General features: G+C 40.8%; 1 protein-coding gene across 1 annotated transcript in view; it reads right to left on the bottom strand.

Annotated features, from left to right (window-relative positions):
* Window positions 1-17,159, bottom strand: part of LOC149315212 (voltage-gated delayed rectifier potassium channel KCNH5) — a 244,103-nt gene that overhangs the window by 144,018 nt on the left and 82,926 nt on the right. The gene's annotated exons all lie outside the window — the stretch shown is intronic.

Here is a 17,159-nt window from a genome sequence, read left to right as displayed (position 1 = left end):
CCGGGGGCTGGCGGAAAGGCGGCCACATGCCGCATCCGGCCCGCGGGCCGGAGGTTGCCAACCCCTGACTTAGGGTGTCACTTGGTGCAGCCTGCAGTCCCTACACTCCCTATTGATGCCCTTGCTAGTAAGGAATAGACTTGGTGGTGGTATTTCCCCTTGTTTTTCACAGCAGAGACATGCAGTGGCATCCAAGTTCCCTTGCTTCACCTCATCCACAGTGTGAGTTGACTGCAATATCTACTCAGAGTTGTTCACCCTCACAATGCCTTCTTGGTCTTCCTCTGCTGTTCTCTTTCAAATTTGTCATGGCTTTGCTATTAAAAGAATGAAGCCCACAAGCACGTTCAATGACTTCACACATTCTCCTGTGCCCAGAGCTCTCTTTGACATTGTTGTCAGCTCCTTTTTTGTTGCAATGCAAATAGGAAAAAAATCAAGTCAGACTAAAAGTACAGCCATAGAGGTTTCAGGGCAAATGATACGTTTTGAAGAGCTGGCTGGAACATGGTGCATTTTAAATTCTATTTTTTGTAGCTGTTGATCCCTTGCAGACTTGACTATAGCACAGGTAAAGAAGACACCATATTGTCTTCACCAGTATAATTTTTATATCACCCTTGGTGCAATGATTTTAAGTGGAGCTTATTCATACATTTGGCTGAGCCATCAAGAACTGATTAACTGAGCTGGCATGGCATAGTAGTTTGAACACTGGACTATGACTCTGGAGACCAGGGTTCAATTCCTGTTCGGCCATGAAACCCATGCTCTCAGCCTCAGGGCAAACTGTCTCTGAACAAATCTTGCCAATAAAACCCCATGATCACCTTTGGGCCACCATGTTAGAAATGACTTGAAGGCACACAACAATAACAACAACAACAACAATGATCAAAGGGTTAGATGCACTGCGTACATCTCAATACTTGAAGAAGGAACTCTTGCTATGCCTGCCAGCCTGAGGATTGAGCTTCACTGTGGTTGGTTATGACGCAGGATCTTCTGGGGTGTGGCATCCCCATTATGGAATATCCTCAAAGGCACAATTGATGCCAATACTGGTTTCAATCCAGCAACAGATAAAAGCATGACTTTTAAATTGAACACTTTGGGATCTAATTGATTTTATATATATCTGCATGTGTGCATGGCTTGAAGTGATTTTAAACTGTTTTAACCGGCTTTAAATGGTCTTCCTTTACCCACTAAATTGTTTTAAATGGTTTCAATTCATTTAAATTTATCATTTGTTGTTATTTGCTCTTATGCCACCTTTGACTTATCAGCTCAATGAATGAGAGACCTACAAGATTCCTGGTCATCAGCTGCTCAGATCTTACAAACTCAAGATTATGACTTCCTTGATTGAAACAATCCATCTGTAGTGCAGCCTCTCTCTTTTCCTGCTACTTTCCACTTTAGTGAACATTATCATCCTTTCCAATGAGTTGTGCTGTCTCGTGATATATCCAAAGAACAACCTGTCTTGCTATTTAGGCTTCTAGGGAGAGTTAAGGTTTAATGTGTTATTGGACCCTATTTATTTGTATGTGTTGACAGTCCACGGTATCCATAGAACTCTCCTCCTGCACCACATTTCAAATGAGTGGATTGTCTTCCTGTCATCTTTCTTCACTGTCCAACTGCAACACATACAAACAGAACTTTTAACTTTTCAAAAGTTGTGTCAATTGTTTGTTAATCTGGAATATCAATATGCAAAGGGATCTTGTAGCACCTTTGGAGCTAACTATGAGAAAGAGGTTGTTGCGTAAACTTTCATGGGCTTGGTCTACTTCCTCAGATATGTGGCTAAAGCAAAAATACTGCTTCTTCCCAGGATTCCACAACATTGAACCATGGTAGTTAAAGCAGTATGAAATTGCATTATTTCTGCAATGCAGATTCAGCCTTAAGGATCTTGAGGAAAAGCAGATTAAGCATTTCCAGAACATTTGGCACAGTCTACTGGCCAAGACTGTAGATCAGCCACTCAGTTAGGTCTATTGATCTAAGCACATAGTGAACCATATTTAACTAAGTAGTGTCTCTCAACCTGACCCCCTCCCTCATCCTGTTTCACTGGTCAGCAGCTGCTGCAAGTGTTGGGAGTCTGTTCTCCTGTCAGTCGGGGTGCAACAGTTTGACATTTCCACCCGTGCTCTTGCTAGTGATCTCCAGTATGAGAAAGAATTGAAACAGTGATCCAGCTTCTCAATGTCGCATAAAAGTTCTCTGAAGGGATGGTGGTGGGAAACATCAATATGCTGTGCCCTTATCAGCAGGAGAACCAATCTCTGTCACTCACAGTGGATGCTGCACAGAAAAGCAGGACTGGGAGACATTTACAATCCTGGCAATAGAGCCACGACTATGAATATATAGGGACTGTAAATATGAATCAGTTATAGCTGCATTACACTTGTCAGGTTTCCAAAACAGTTACCAAACACTAAAGTGTGTATTTGCTTTGGTGCAAGATTGCGCAGATTGAACGCTAGACATCAGGACCAGCAATATGTAATTAAATAAACTGTTGTCCTTAATTAACAAGGTCTCCATTTTCTAACCCAAAACTAAATAGGTTTTACTGTTATTACTTACTCAGAAGGTGAATAGTATCCAAAACCAGCCCCATCCTATTTAATTTTTTAATTATTTTTATTTTAACTTTTTATTATTAATTGTATATCCTAGATAAAATAGTATTTAAAATATCTTTTATATAGTATTCCACATACAATATGTAATAAATTACATTAATTATCCATCATTAATTATCCATTCTTAACTACCTTATCTAAATCTTATTCATATTAAACCATTTATTATTAACTAAATCAGTAATTTAAAAAAAACACATAAAATTATTATTAATATCCTCATTCTTCTTACTGTCTTCTTTTCATCATAAACTATTCATAATTCCACAAAAGTATAATGCTATTAATTTATCACTAATTCATTTTCAAAACCAGCCCCATCCTAACTGTAAAAATTCTTCCCCAACCCGACAGTAAAAAATATGCCATCCTAATCCTGACAGTAAATTAACAAATTAAATCGCTAACAGTTTGCTTTGTTTTCCAGATATCCAGATTTGCCACCTGAGGCAGCTGCCTCTCTCTTCCTCAAGACAGGGCCAATTCCTGTGTATATATTTGCCATACAAACAGTTCCCACACAAGGAATGCGTGCCTCTCAAACTGTTGAGCCAGACACTGGCTTCCACCCAGCTAAGCCATTAATTGACTATTTGAATTAGCAAAATGCTAGGATTGCAAATTAAACATCTGCAGTAATTTTGTCTAATACCACCAATGTTTTTTTGTTTTTTTAACCCCCAATCGGATTGGTTTATCCACCTAATCTAACACATAGGACATTAGGTTGTCCAGCAGGATTAATTAAAATCTAGACTGAGAATGAGATGATGATACAGGTATACCAGGAACTGTCAGATGCTATAAATATATTTCAGGTGCTTATCTGCATAAAATGCAAATAGCCAGCCACAGTGTCTCAAGGTCTCTCTCATTTATTTTCTCACATTGATTTAAAATCTTTGCATGAAACATCCATAGAGGTTGTTTTTTTCCTCCTCCCAATATTTTGGAACAGTCACAGCTGAACTGAGTTTTTTGTGGGGGGTTTTGGGCTATGTGGCCATGTTCTAGAAGAGTTTATTCCTGATGTTTTGCCTGTATCTATGGCTGGCAGAGAAGATGCCATTCTTTGACAATGCCAGCCACAGATGCAGGCAAAAATCAGGAGTAAACTCTTCTAGAAAATGGCCACGTAGCCCAAAAAACCCACAAAAAACTATGGATGCCAACCATGAAAACCTTTGACTTCACACTGAATTGAGTTCTTTCCTCTCCTTGATTTCATCCAGTTCTTCTGTCCCTTTTCTCCCCATAAATCCATTTTGTTAAGAAATCTCAGGAGAACAAATATAAAGCTTGTATAAAGACACTTCAAAATGTGACATACACACCCTCCAACTGTTTCAGTTTGGCAGGCGCAATGTCCCTGTTCTTCTCTGCTCCTCTCATTTTCCCCCTTTGTCCTCCACTTACTTCAGTTGCTAAAAAGTGAGTTCAAAGCACAAAAGAGGTTTGCGATCAGTTAACTCAGTAAAGAGTCATGAGATAATCTGGAACTTCCAAGAAAGGACACTTCTCTAGGAATCTCTAGTTCCTCCGAGATGATTCTGTGATGAACTTCTGCAAGAGGTTGGAGTTGCCCTGGAGAACAGAAATTCCTAGAGAAGTGTTCTCTCAGGTAAAAAAATTCACATTCACTACTTTTATTTATACTTATTTATGTTCACACTTTTTCCTTTTTTTTATGGTGGGGAGTTGCCCCAGCTCCCAGAAATATGAGGTGGCCGGGGGGGGGGGGGCACAACGGTATATATTTTTTACAACAATAAAGCAAATTATATATTAAATTTGACACATATGCACTAAGTTCCAAAAGTTCCATGCATCCAATGAGATGCCAGTGCAGGGCACTTTGGCATATGCAGCACTGCAACATCTCAATACCATCTTACAGCTGTAAACAAAAGATACAGGACAGGTAGAAATGCATTATGGAAATTCCACTATAAGGCATTTAACCCTTGTGGTCATCCCTAAGCACATACCAGCTACCACTGCAGACAAAGAGGCATGTTGTTGGCTCCAATAATGGAGTCGAGCATGCTGTGTGCTTGACCCATGGGGCCAAACAGTGTTATGTACAGGGGGTGGTGAGTGAGCCTATTTATGGAATAGCAATAGTAATAGCAACAATAGCACTTTACATTTATTTCTATACCACTTCAAAGTGAACTAAGCACTCTCTAAGTGATTTACAATGTGTTAACCAATTGCCTCCAACAAGCTGGCTACTCATTTTACTGACCTATGAAAGGATGGAAGGCTGAGTCAACCTGGAGCTCTGTTGGATCAAACTCGCAATGTTGCAGTGTGAGTTTTTCGGGCTATGTGGCCATGTTCTAGACAATTTTCTTCCTGACATTTTGCCAGCATCTGTGGCTGGCATCTTCAGAGAAAATTTTTCTAGAACATGGCCACATAGCCTGAAAAACCCACAAAAACCATGGATGCTGACCATGAAAGCCTTCGGCTTCACATTGCAGCGTGAGCTTTGCTGGTCACTTTGCCAGGTAGGAATCCCCCTTCTCCAGCTTTTTAGGTGGGTTTTTGGTTCCTACCATGCACTGTATCATGGTGGTATCAAAAAATAGGTTTCCATCACAGGAAGCAGGGGGAGAAGATATTAGATAGGTTTACACATTGGCACTCCACTATGATGGAGCATTGGACTCTGGAGCTGCATCCATGGGGCACAGGACCAGGATGTTTGTGAAGCAGTTGGTCATTGGGGCTGAAATGGCGGTTTACTTTCCCTTATAAAGTGGTAAGGCTTGTGAAATGTTGAAGGATATGTAACTGGAGTGCCACAGCAGAGAAAGCCCTCTTCCCTGCCCTCCTATAGTATATTTCCCTGACTGATCATGGGATGGCCTCTCCAGCAGATCTCAGTTCTCAGGCAGGTGTACATATGGAGAGGCACTCCTTCAAATATTGGCATCCCATGTATTTCCCAATCCCTATCACGTATGTGACTTTTTACATAGAATTAATTCCCTGAATCTATTAACATTTTTGCCACTGCTCCATCCATGCTGCAAAGATCTGTCCAGCATCAGAAAAGTCATTATCCTGCAGGAAACCAAAATGTGAAACATATTCTTTCTATCCCTGGTGTGTACACTGGGAGTGGAAGAAAGCTTCATTTAGGCAAGGTGATTTTCTTATATTTTTCTTACATTTTTACATTTTTAGAGACAAGAGTGTGCTTATTGAAGAGACATGTCTGCACCCCGGCTCAGGGCCAGGCACAGTGCAAGACAGGACTCTATCTATCACAGTTTTAGGCTTCCTCCTGACATTGCTTTTCAAGTCATGGCTTGGAAATGAACTCTTGTTCCAGGTCTGGGCCTCCCTTGGAGAGCAGCCAGTCAGATGGCCTTGTGCCAAACTGCTGAGTAGTCTCAAGTTCTCTGAAGGAATCAAATGTCCAGAGAAGCAATTCTATGTTAAACACTGCCAAGGGAGGCATGATGCAGCATGAGGAGGCAGTGCCTACTAGTTCACATTAAAATGTAGTGCCTTCCTACAAGATTGGGAAGACCAGAAGAACATTCAAATAGGGAATGTAGAGAAATCCTGTAGCATTTTTGAGACAAACCGTAACAAAGAAGTTGGCAACATGAGCTTTTGTAGATTAAAGTCTATTTCCTGAGATGCATATGTCTCTGAGGAAGTAGACTTTAATCTACAAAAGCTCATGTTGCCAACTTCTTTCTTGAGTTAGTGTCAAAGATGCTACAAGGTCTCTCTCTACATCTCTGATTCTATAGACTAACACAGCTATATCAATGAATTCAAATGGGACTTAGGAATGAAACAGGCAGCTTTTCCACTTCCCACCTGAATTAAAAGTGCTAGTAATAATGATATTTAAATTATGGGGTGTAAAAAGTGGAGGTGTAGCCACACTGCAAAAGTAAAGTAATTTGACACCTCTTTACATGCCATGGTTTCATCCTACAGAATCCTGGGATTTGTAGTTTGGTGAGATATACAGCCTGGTCTGTTAGCAAGCTCTGGTGTCTCACCAAATTACAAATCCCAGGATTCTGTAGAGCAGAGCCATGTCAATTAAAGTGGTGTCACACCACTTCCTGGCACAAGACACATATTAATTCCTTGGTGTGCTTTGAATTGTAACTGCCATGGCTGCATCTTATGGAATCCTGGAGGCTGTCAGTTGGTGAGGCACTACTGTTATTTTGGCAGGGAATTCAACATCTTTAGCAATGATTTGGATTAAAGAATAGAAGACATGCTTATCAAATTTTCAGATGACACCAAATTAGGAGGAGTAGCTAATACCCTGGAAGAGAGGATCAAAATCCAAAAGGACCTGAATAAATTAGAAATCTGGGCAAAATCTAACAAAAGGAATTTCAACAGGGAAAAATGTAAGGTAATGCACTTAGGCAGAAACAATGAAATGCATAGATATAGGATGAAGGACACCTGGCTTATCAACAGTACATGTGAAAGGGATCTAGGAGTCCTAGTAGACCACAAGCTGAACATGAGTCAACAGTGTGATGCGACAGCTAAAAAGGCCAATGTGATTCTAGGCTGCATCACTAGAAGTATAGTGTCTAGATCAGTGGTTCTCAACCTTCCTAATGCCTCGACCTTTAATACAGTTCCACATGCTGTGGTGACCCCACCAACCATAAAATTGTGGTGTCTTGGTTCCTAAGACCATCGGAAATATGTGTTTTCTGATGGTCTTAAGCGACCCCTGTGAAAGGGTCGTTCGACTCCCAAAGGGGTCACGACCCACAGGTTGGGAACTGCTGGTCTAGATCAAGGGAGGTAATAGTGCCACTCTGTTCTGCTCTGGTCAGGCCAGGAATACTGTGTCCAGTTCTGGGCACCACAATTCACAAAGGATGTTGACAAACAAGCTTCATTTATACACCACTACATACCGCCTAAGCAGTGTCTAAGCGGTTTACAACTGTAAGCTAATTTGCCTCCAACAATCTGGGTACTCATTTAGCCACCTCCTCAGAAGGCTGCAAGCCTGAGTCAAGCTTGAGCCCTTTTGCTGGTCTTGAACTCGCAACCTTATGGCTTTGAGTGAGTGTCTGCAGTACAGGCATTTAACCACTGTGCCACCAGGGCTCTCACCTCATCACCATTTGCTATTTTGTGGCTGTTCATATAATCTGATTATAAAGGTCCTTCCTGGACAATACTTGACTTCATGCATCTGAAGATGTTGACCAAGTCTATAGAAGCTTCTGCTATAATTTTGCACAATCAGTCTGAAAGGTGCTACAAGATCTGTTTATCTATGTAGTTGGCTATCATATGATATACTGGTGACAACAGGTTTTAATATCAATATATTTTTGTCTTGAAACTGGGAGGAGTTGGAAGGTAGATTCAGAAGAGGAACGAAGAAAAGATTGAATGTTTAGTGCTACCCCCCTCCCTTTCTTCCTTCCTGGCCAGACAAAGAGAAAAAAATGACTGGCACAAAGTCACCTAGTGGCATTCATGCCCCAGTGAAGCCTTGAACTCTAGGTACCAGCATAACAATCTAGCCACTATATCATATTGTCTCTTAGTGCAGTCCCACCAAGGTCCTTTCCAATTATGATGGAAATGGGATCTCTGTGTTTGTGCTAGGGCCCTCTTCTCAATATGAAATGGGCCATGACAGCACCACTTCACTATCATTACATATTCTGAAGACACCTCTGTAGCACACAATGGAAAAGTTACTGTTTTGAACTACAGCTTTCAGAATCCTCAGTGGATATGGTGGTTAAAAAATTCTGGGAACTGTCATCCAAAATGCATCTTTTCCAGATCTCCTTTCTGTATGCTTCATGTTAAACTGACCATCAAGCTTTTAGGAACATTTAATAGGGTGTTCCTTTTCACAGTGGATTTGGCTGTACTCACTTATTACAAAGTGGCTGTGACTCAAACAAATTTGGCAACATTTACTAGTTTGATAGGTGGTTGTGGATGAGATGGGGGAAATGGCAGGACACCAGCTGCATCTATGTGCATGCTCGCCATGAGCCGCTATGGCTTTTGGCTATGGAAATGCTACAGGCCTGAGGTGAATTTTTAAAAAAAAGCCTGAAAGGATGTAAAAGTGGATACTTCTTTAAAGTGGACAAATTTTCTTTAATTGGAACTGTAGTTGTGCTAGTTTGGTAAATCGGCCATTTGTCATCCAAAAAGGAACTTTCCCAAGCTCTGCAGAACAATCCAGTAACATCTCACTTGAAGCTAAATATATCTGAAGTGCAGCAATGCAAGAACTACTCCCTTGAAGTGAAACAATAAAATTAGAGCATTCTTGCTGGCAAACATTGCTGCCAGCTAGTCCAAACACAGCTTTCCCCATTTCTGTAATGGGTGTGGTGGGAGCTGTAGTCCAACACATCTGGAAGGCACAAGATTGAGGAAGGCTGCTTTAATCCCTCGTATGCTAAGTGCGTCAAAGTGGATCAAACAGCTCAAGTCCCAAAGCAGCATGACAAACACAGCAAACACCACACTTCAGAACTGAAGCTGGAAGGATGAAAATCCTGTGATGTTCAATGCAGAAATAACAAATATACCAGAGAAACAACAAAGTAGCTGGCCTGCCCAGTTACATTCTCCCACTGATGTCACTGCCTACATTAGCAGAATTGGGAGGGAGCAGTTTGCTCTTTGCACCCCACAATGGCTCTCAAAATCTGTCCACAAGGGGTGAGATTATTGGGGGTACAAGAACAACAAGGCAGGGTAGAGAGTAGCAAGAGAAATCCCTATCCATTTGCTTGTGATCACTATATATGGATGCAAGAGCTAGACTGTGAAAAAAGCAGATAAAAAGAAAATCAATTCATTTGAGATGTGGAGAAGAGTGCTGAGGATCCCATGGACAGCCAGAAAGACAAACAAATGGGTCCTTGAGTGAGTCAGGCCAGAAATGCCCCTGGAGGCCAAGAGGAGTAAATTGAGACTGTCGTACTTTGGCCACATCATGAGAAGGCATGACTTATTGGAAAAGACAATAATGCTGGGAAAGGTTGAGGGTAGAAGAAGGAGAGGTAGATGACACACCAAATGGCTAGATTCTGTTAGGGAGGACACAGGCATGAGTTTGCAGGAAATGAGCAGAGCAGTGGAGGAGAGGGAGACTTGGAGAAGTCTCATTCACAGGGTCACCATGAGTTGAAATCAACTCAAGGGCAGCTAATAATAACAACAACAAAAAGTTGGAGTTCCTCCAAGGGCCTTCTCATATGCCACTCCTGGGCTATGGAATGACCTGCCTGAGGAGATCTGTCAGATTTCCACTCTTGAAGCCTTTTAAAAAGCTGTTAAGACAGATCTCTTCCAGCAAGCCTTTCCAGATGAACCTCCCTTCCACTGATTATTGATAGCTCCTGTCAACGGCACAAAAGATGTCTCACCTCAAGCATTTTAGTTTTAATTAATTTTAATTAGTATTTTATATTGTTGTTGTTTTTATTTTGTTATGTTTTTAAGGTAGGTAGGGAGGTTGAGGGTAGGGGATTGTTCTGAATTTTAAATGAATAATGTATTTTATTGTTATTTTTGTTTTCTGTAATCCGTTTCGATCCATAGGGAGAGTCGGGATGATAATAATAATTAATTAATTAGTGCAGAGGTGGCTTCCATGGCAGTGGGGTGGTGAATTTGCTTTGGATGTGCTATCCACGGTGCTGAACTTTATCCAAAACTAGATTAAGCACCTTGGATAGCAACTTGGGAAGGGAAACCTGGAACTGGTTCACAGCCTATGAAGCCATAAGCCTCTGAATCAGTTATGACAATGCCTGATCTAGCCCATGATAAAAGTAACAACAACAACAACAGTGCAACTAACAGATCTAAGGAAGGCTTCAGAATTGAAAAGTACCAATGCTATTTTTGTTTTCATTGTTGATTTGTGCTTTCACATTGTTTCCAACTTATGGCTAACATATCAGAAGGATTTCTTGGCAAACTTTGTCCAGAGGGGCTTTACCATTACCTTCCTCTGGGGCTGAGAGAGTGTGACTTGCCCAAGGTCACCCAGTGGGGTTTCTGTGGCTGAGTGGGGATTCAAAGCCTGGTCTCCCAGAGTCCTTGCCCAGTACTTGAACTGCCACACCATGCTGGCTCACAGATTTTAAAACAGCTGTTTTGAAAATATGGTCATGTAAATCCAAATGAGCATGTGCTTTTACATTTTATACATTACCCTTTGATATATTGCCACTTAGCAAAATGGAAAGGCAATTTGTAGGGTCTTTAAAAAGAAATAAAATGGAGAATAAAGTAAGGATTTGTCTCACAAAAAATTTGTGTGTGTCCATTTGTGGGGTCAATTGACTGGGAAAGATGGCAAGAAAGAAGGAAAAAGGAGAGGTGGGGAGAAGAAGAGGAAAGTGGAGGGAGAGAGATAGAGAGAAGAAGGGAGATATCATGAAAGACATTTAGTGAAGCCTTTCATGACAGGAGAAATAACAGTTTGCTTCTACTAATGTCTGTAGTTTGAGGTGCTGATGAAGACACTGGAGCAGAGGTTGGCTCGGAAGAAAAAAAAAGGCAGCATATATATATATATATATATATATATATATATATATAATCTCCCATGACTTCTCCTCAAAGCAAGCAGCTCAGGGATGATTCACCCCTTATATTTTTGAAGGCTTTTCCCCAAGAAATATCCTCTGCCACAGGCATCGCCTTATACCATTATTCTCACATTTTCTCAGGCACAGGGATGTTTGCAGCACTGCGGCAATTCCTAAATAAATGCAGGGGAAAACATTTCTGTGTTATTGAGGACACCTCAGGCTATAAGCATTGCATTTTTAATCAGGTCCTCTCAGGCTCTAAATATATAAACCCCCCAAAAAATGTTTTTTTCCCTTTTCCCTCCCTCCCCTCCCCTTCTGCTTCATTTGTAGGATCTTAGAAGAGCCTTGAAGTTGTTTTCACTCTTTCGTCTTTTCACTGGGCTGTTCACTTTTAAATATCTAGCACTTGCATCTATTTAGAATTTTTCAAGCTTCTTCAAGTTTGACTGAGTATTAAAGTGAAAGAGATGTGACAAAGTGGTGGCTTCCATATCAGTGGGGCCATCAATCCACTGTGGGCTTTAGTGTAAACTTCAAAGCGAGTGTGGGAAAAATGTGGCCTGCAGGTCACATGCAGACCCCCACGGTCCATCTGTGACCCCAGGGGCAAAAAAATGCAAAAGATATTTCAAATATCTTTCCAGGAATGCTGTATTGCCTCACAGTCTAGGAGAACTAATCACCTTGCAGAGTAGAAGGGGTGGTTTCTGGACCCAAAGTGACCAATCATGTGCTTCCTGACAGCATGGCAGAGAAGCTACAAGATGCTGAGGCCATCAGTCTGTGCTGCTCCACCAGCACAGTTCTTCTAAGCAACATGGTGAAAAATATTTCCAGTTTGTATTTATGGTTGTGAAAGTTATACAGTGAAGAAAGCTGACAGAGAAAATCAATTTATTGGCAATGTAGTGTTGGATGAGAGTTCTACAGATACCACGGATAGCTATAAAGACAAATGAGTGGACCTTAGAGCAAATCAGGCCTGAACTCTCACTAGAAGTGAAGATAACTAAACTGTAGCTAACATGATGTGACTCACTGAAAAGATGATAACGCTTTATAAAACAGAAGACAGTAGGAAAAGATTATGTTACAGATGGATTGAGGAATCCATGACCCTAAATTTGCAAGACCTGAGCGGGGCAGTTGAGGACTGGAGTTCATGGTGGTCTTTCATTCATAGGATCACCATAGGGGTGGTAGATTAAAAAAAACTGGAGAAGGCTTCTGTATCTTTAATGGTTGTGTAGAAGAGATTTCTTCTTCATTGGGGTGTTGCCACACAGCCAGGTAACAAGCTATACTTGCTGAGATTACCTCTTCTACAGGAACCCCCTTCAGTTTTTAATCATTGTCTGATGGCCCAGACAATGGATACCATTGTTTAAAGAAGTGAATAACTGTAGCACATTTTCTCATTTCTGAGAAAAAACAGCCATGAGATATTCTGAATTTCAGCAAGAGCAAAAAGATAGGTCTTAGTTTTTCACAGTTGTTTTTTCAATTTTCAGTAGGGTCTGGTGAAAAAATGTTATGTTTGCATAATGTAAACTATTTTTTGTGCAAAAAGGATATTTTTAAACACAAATTTTTCACAACACAGTCCCTAAATATAAAATACTATTTTTTTAAAAAAAAATGTGTGTGTTGGAGGGGGTCCACTTTTTTACGCTTGGCCAGTAGGGAGAAAAGTTTGAAATTGGTCAAGAAATTGGACATGTTGGAAGAGGCTGTGGATTCCACAAGCTCCTATATCCTCTTGTTCGCCCAGTACATCTCTAACAAGCTCTGGAACTATGCCATCCCTCAGGTTAATGCAGTTAATTTCCTCCTGTTGACAAAAGGAAAAACCCTCCACTGACTACTGCAAGCCAACAGAGTGTTGGATCCAATTGTGGCTTTGCCAGGGATTACCTCCATCCCTGCCCTGCCAGAGAAGTAGAACTGTTCTGGAATTTAGTGGAATTACTTGGGAGTAGTTCTGGCCAGTTTTAAAACAAGGAATTTTCACTGAAGAAATTACAACTTTGTTTTATTTGCAAAGGATAAGCAGACTCTCAGATTCTGTTTCACTCGCTGGCTAGCATCCTGTTGGTGACATAAGCAAGCGTTAAGACCATCTTTTGCCATTCCACAGGTTGGTGCTCCATTCCTTCCTCTTCAACATCCCAAGTGAGTCCTGGTGGTGGCAACAGAGGGGCCCAACTTGGCTTCAAGATGCAGAACACTTACTCCACACTGAACAGTGTAGGACCTCACACACATTTTCATTCCCCCCCCCCCCGGTGACTTCAATTCCATTATTACATCAGTTTGCGTTTTTTTTAAAAAGTCAGTATAGAAAAATCTTACACATATCTGTACACCTTGCTTCTAACATATACATTTTGTATGCACTTGCCTTAATATGCAGAACTTTTCTTCCAGCCACTTTCCCTAATGAATGGTCTTTTGCACATTAGCATCAATGCATGCTTTTTGTGCATGTACAACCCCCCCCCCTTTATATTCATGCATGCATATTTTTTTGACAACTGTGCTGCAAAATGCAGAGAAGTGTTGTGCAGAATGCAGAGCTGTCGTTCAGTTCATGTGCTCAGAAAAGAACGAATGAGGTCAGCTTGCATCAAAATGCAAAACAAATTTCTCCCTCCTCCTTAGCATTTCCCCTGTGTTACCAGCATGCCTTAACATTGCTCCATAACTTTCCAACAGCATTTTCCGCCCACTCATACTATACTGCGGTTTCAAGATTTTCATCTGTCGGAAAGGCTGCTGCTTTGATAGCATACAAAGACAGAAAGAGTTTCTTTTGCATTGTCACTTTTAAGGATACTCCAGAGGAGTCACAGATCAGCAGGAAAACTATTTTGTTGGGGGTTTTTTTGGGGGGGAGTGAACCATCCAATATATTGTATCTCAAAATCATCCCAGTTGCCTCCAGCTCCCATGGTGACAAGGGATACTATTCTCAGGTGATAAAAATAGATGTTGCGCAACCTAGCCCAAGCTGCAAACCCTTCACACATTTTGAGAACAAACTGAAGCACCTTCAACACCAATGTGTTATTTCAATATTATCACATGAATTCAGCTTGACCTCTACAAGCTCAGCCTGAGTGCACCAATTTAAAGGTTAAGATTTTAATAGCAAACAAATGAATTGATAGAAGTGCCCCCATGATGGTGACCAGATGTCCTCCTTTTCCAGGACATGTCCTACACTTCAGCCTTCTATCCAGGAGGAATCCCAAAAAGTCTTCCATTTGGAACATGACTAAGAAGCATGAACTTATATTAATTTGAGTGTTTTTAGCTTTTCTTGGGTCATATCCTCCATTTTTCTTGAATGTTCTACATTTTGTGTGTCCTTGTCCTCCTTTGCAGGTACAACATCTGGTCATCCTGCCAGGTGGCTATGCAGCTGTATTCACATATGGCCAGGAGTTTTCATAGTATGAGATCCTGAAAGATTTGAGAGACCCACAGACCTCCAGTTCATAGGATCATAGAAACACAGTTCATAGGATCATAGAAAATCCTGTTCTTTAAAAGATCCAGGAGAAGGCCAGATCAGGTACAGGATGAGTACTGCCCAGGGATGGAGCTGTAGGTTAAATTCTGTCTCTATGCGTTTACATCCTATGCCTAGCATGGGAATAAAAAACAGTGTGATAATCTCCTTAGAGTTGGAAGAGACCACAAGGGCCATCCAATCCAACTATCTGCCATGCAGGAATAAAGCACTTCTGAAAGATACCCATCCAACCTCTCTTTAAAGCCTCCCTCCAAAACAATCTATTCCACTGTCTAACGTATTTTATAGTTTTAAAAAAAGTTCTTCCAAACGTTTAGCTGAAATCTCTTTTCTTGTAATTTGAATCCATTGGTTCATGTTCTAATCTCTGGAGCAGATGAAAACAAGCTTGCTCCGTCTTCTACATGACATCCTTTCAGATATTTAAAGATGGTTACCATGTGACCTCTCAGTCTTCTCTTTCCCAGGCTAAATTGTTCCCCTGAATTGTTCCTCATAAGACTTGGTTTCCAGACCTTTGATCAGTTGCTCTTCTCCAGACAAATCCCAGTTTATCAATATCCTTGAATTTTGATGCCCAGAACTGCATAAAACATCTCAGGTGAGGTCTGACCAAAGCAGAACAGAGTGACACCAATACTTCCCTCAACCAGGATACTATATTCCTGCTTGGACCATCATACATTTATCTCTGCCAGCATACCTAAAGACATCTGTATAAACACAGACAGATTCAGGGCAACAGGGAATAAAACTTGCCCTGTATCACAGAACCACTTCAACCACTAGACAGCAGAAGTCTTGGCTCTATCACTGAACATGGACAGTCTTGGAACCCAATCCTGCCTACTTGGAAACACACCGATCATACCATGTTTTTGCCTTATTCCTATTTTTCTACACATTTATTTAATTTATTTATGTCCTTTTTCCCAGTATGAAACCTAAGGCATCTTACAATATAGAGTAAATCAGAATACAACTAAAAGAATTACTCATCATAGTAAAAATAAATAAATACTGGAATAAACTAACTGATTAAAGCAGCACTGAATAGAAAAGAGTTTCAAATATTTTAAAACATAGTAGATGATAAACATGTCCAGCATACAACTTTTCCACAACCAGTTAATGACAAAAATTCCATCTAAAGAAAAATGTCTCAGTGGGCATGAGAGGAACTTCCATGGCCTATAAGCAACCATCAAGCAGGCTCTCTTCGGGATTTGAGGGCATTACTCCCCCAAATAAGAATCCTATCCCACTGAAATGAAATTTTCCTTCATTCCTCAAATTTCTAGCATAGTAGAGAGTGAGACACCGGAAAATATTAACACCTAGAACTCTTGATGTGTTCACATTCTCTTGGTAGAAGCCTGAACTTTCTGTAACTCTAGAAACTTGGAGACTGAATGAAAATTTTATTTGGAAAGACAGAATTCTTATTGGGGGTAATGTCCTTATTTTGCCTCCTCTCCATAGCTATACCCTTGACCCACTGGGACATTTATACTCCATAGCTGTACCCTCCATAGCTATAGCCTTGGTCCTCACTCATGGCCTTAGCAAACACAGTCACAGTGATGGGACCAAGGGAAAGATTTTCCCCAAGGATCCCAAAACCTGGACCGGCTCATGTGTAAACAAAAACCTAAGGTGTACCTCGAAAGAGCTGTAGTCCACTGCCACTTCATGGAATGGAAGTGACACCGATTTCTCAAAAGCTCTCCCACCAAAGTATTGCCACTGAGCAGGTTCTGCCAGACTGGTATGGCTTGGGGTACAGTCCTAGAAGTAGACTGATCATTTATTATCTGAAAACCAGCCTAATCAAATATGCTGAAGTTCACCACCGGAAGGAAGCCATCAGGTGACTATCTGGTCATAGCATCTATGAATAGATGAATCACAATCTGCATTGAAGAATAGACTCCCTACCTCAATAAAATCACAAGTCTAAATCCAATTTTTAGTCCTAAGCGTAGCAGAACCATTGAATCAATGAGAACTTGGGGGAGTCAATGTGTATATAACTTCCATAGATTCAGTGGGTTTACTTTTGCAGGGGCTAACAAATGAATTAAGGTCACAGATACTTGATGCAAATGTCCCACAAGAATGACCATGGCCGCATCAAGGGCACTATCAAGACACAGCTTATTGCTGACATATCAGACCTTCAAAGCAACTATCTTTTCCCACAATGTGGGTAAAACCACTACAGGACAAACTCTCAACCATTCATTGTCCATTCAATGACCATGGCTTCTGTGATCTTGTTGAACAATATACAAAAAAATGAATGAGAAGGGATTACAGCAGAACTTTTCAAAAGAGATATGAAAATCATTG

This window comes from Sceloporus occidentalis, unplaced genomic scaffold, assembly GCF_023333645.1.
Source record: "Sceloporus occidentalis isolate IW3139 unplaced genomic scaffold, rSceOcc1.0.p SCAF_4, whole genome shotgun sequence".
Classification (NCBI taxonomy): domain Eukaryota; kingdom Metazoa; phylum Chordata; class Lepidosauria; order Squamata; family Phrynosomatidae; genus Sceloporus; species Sceloporus occidentalis.
Note: the sequence above shows the minus strand (reverse complement) of the source record. Positions and strands in the feature narration are given on the sequence as shown.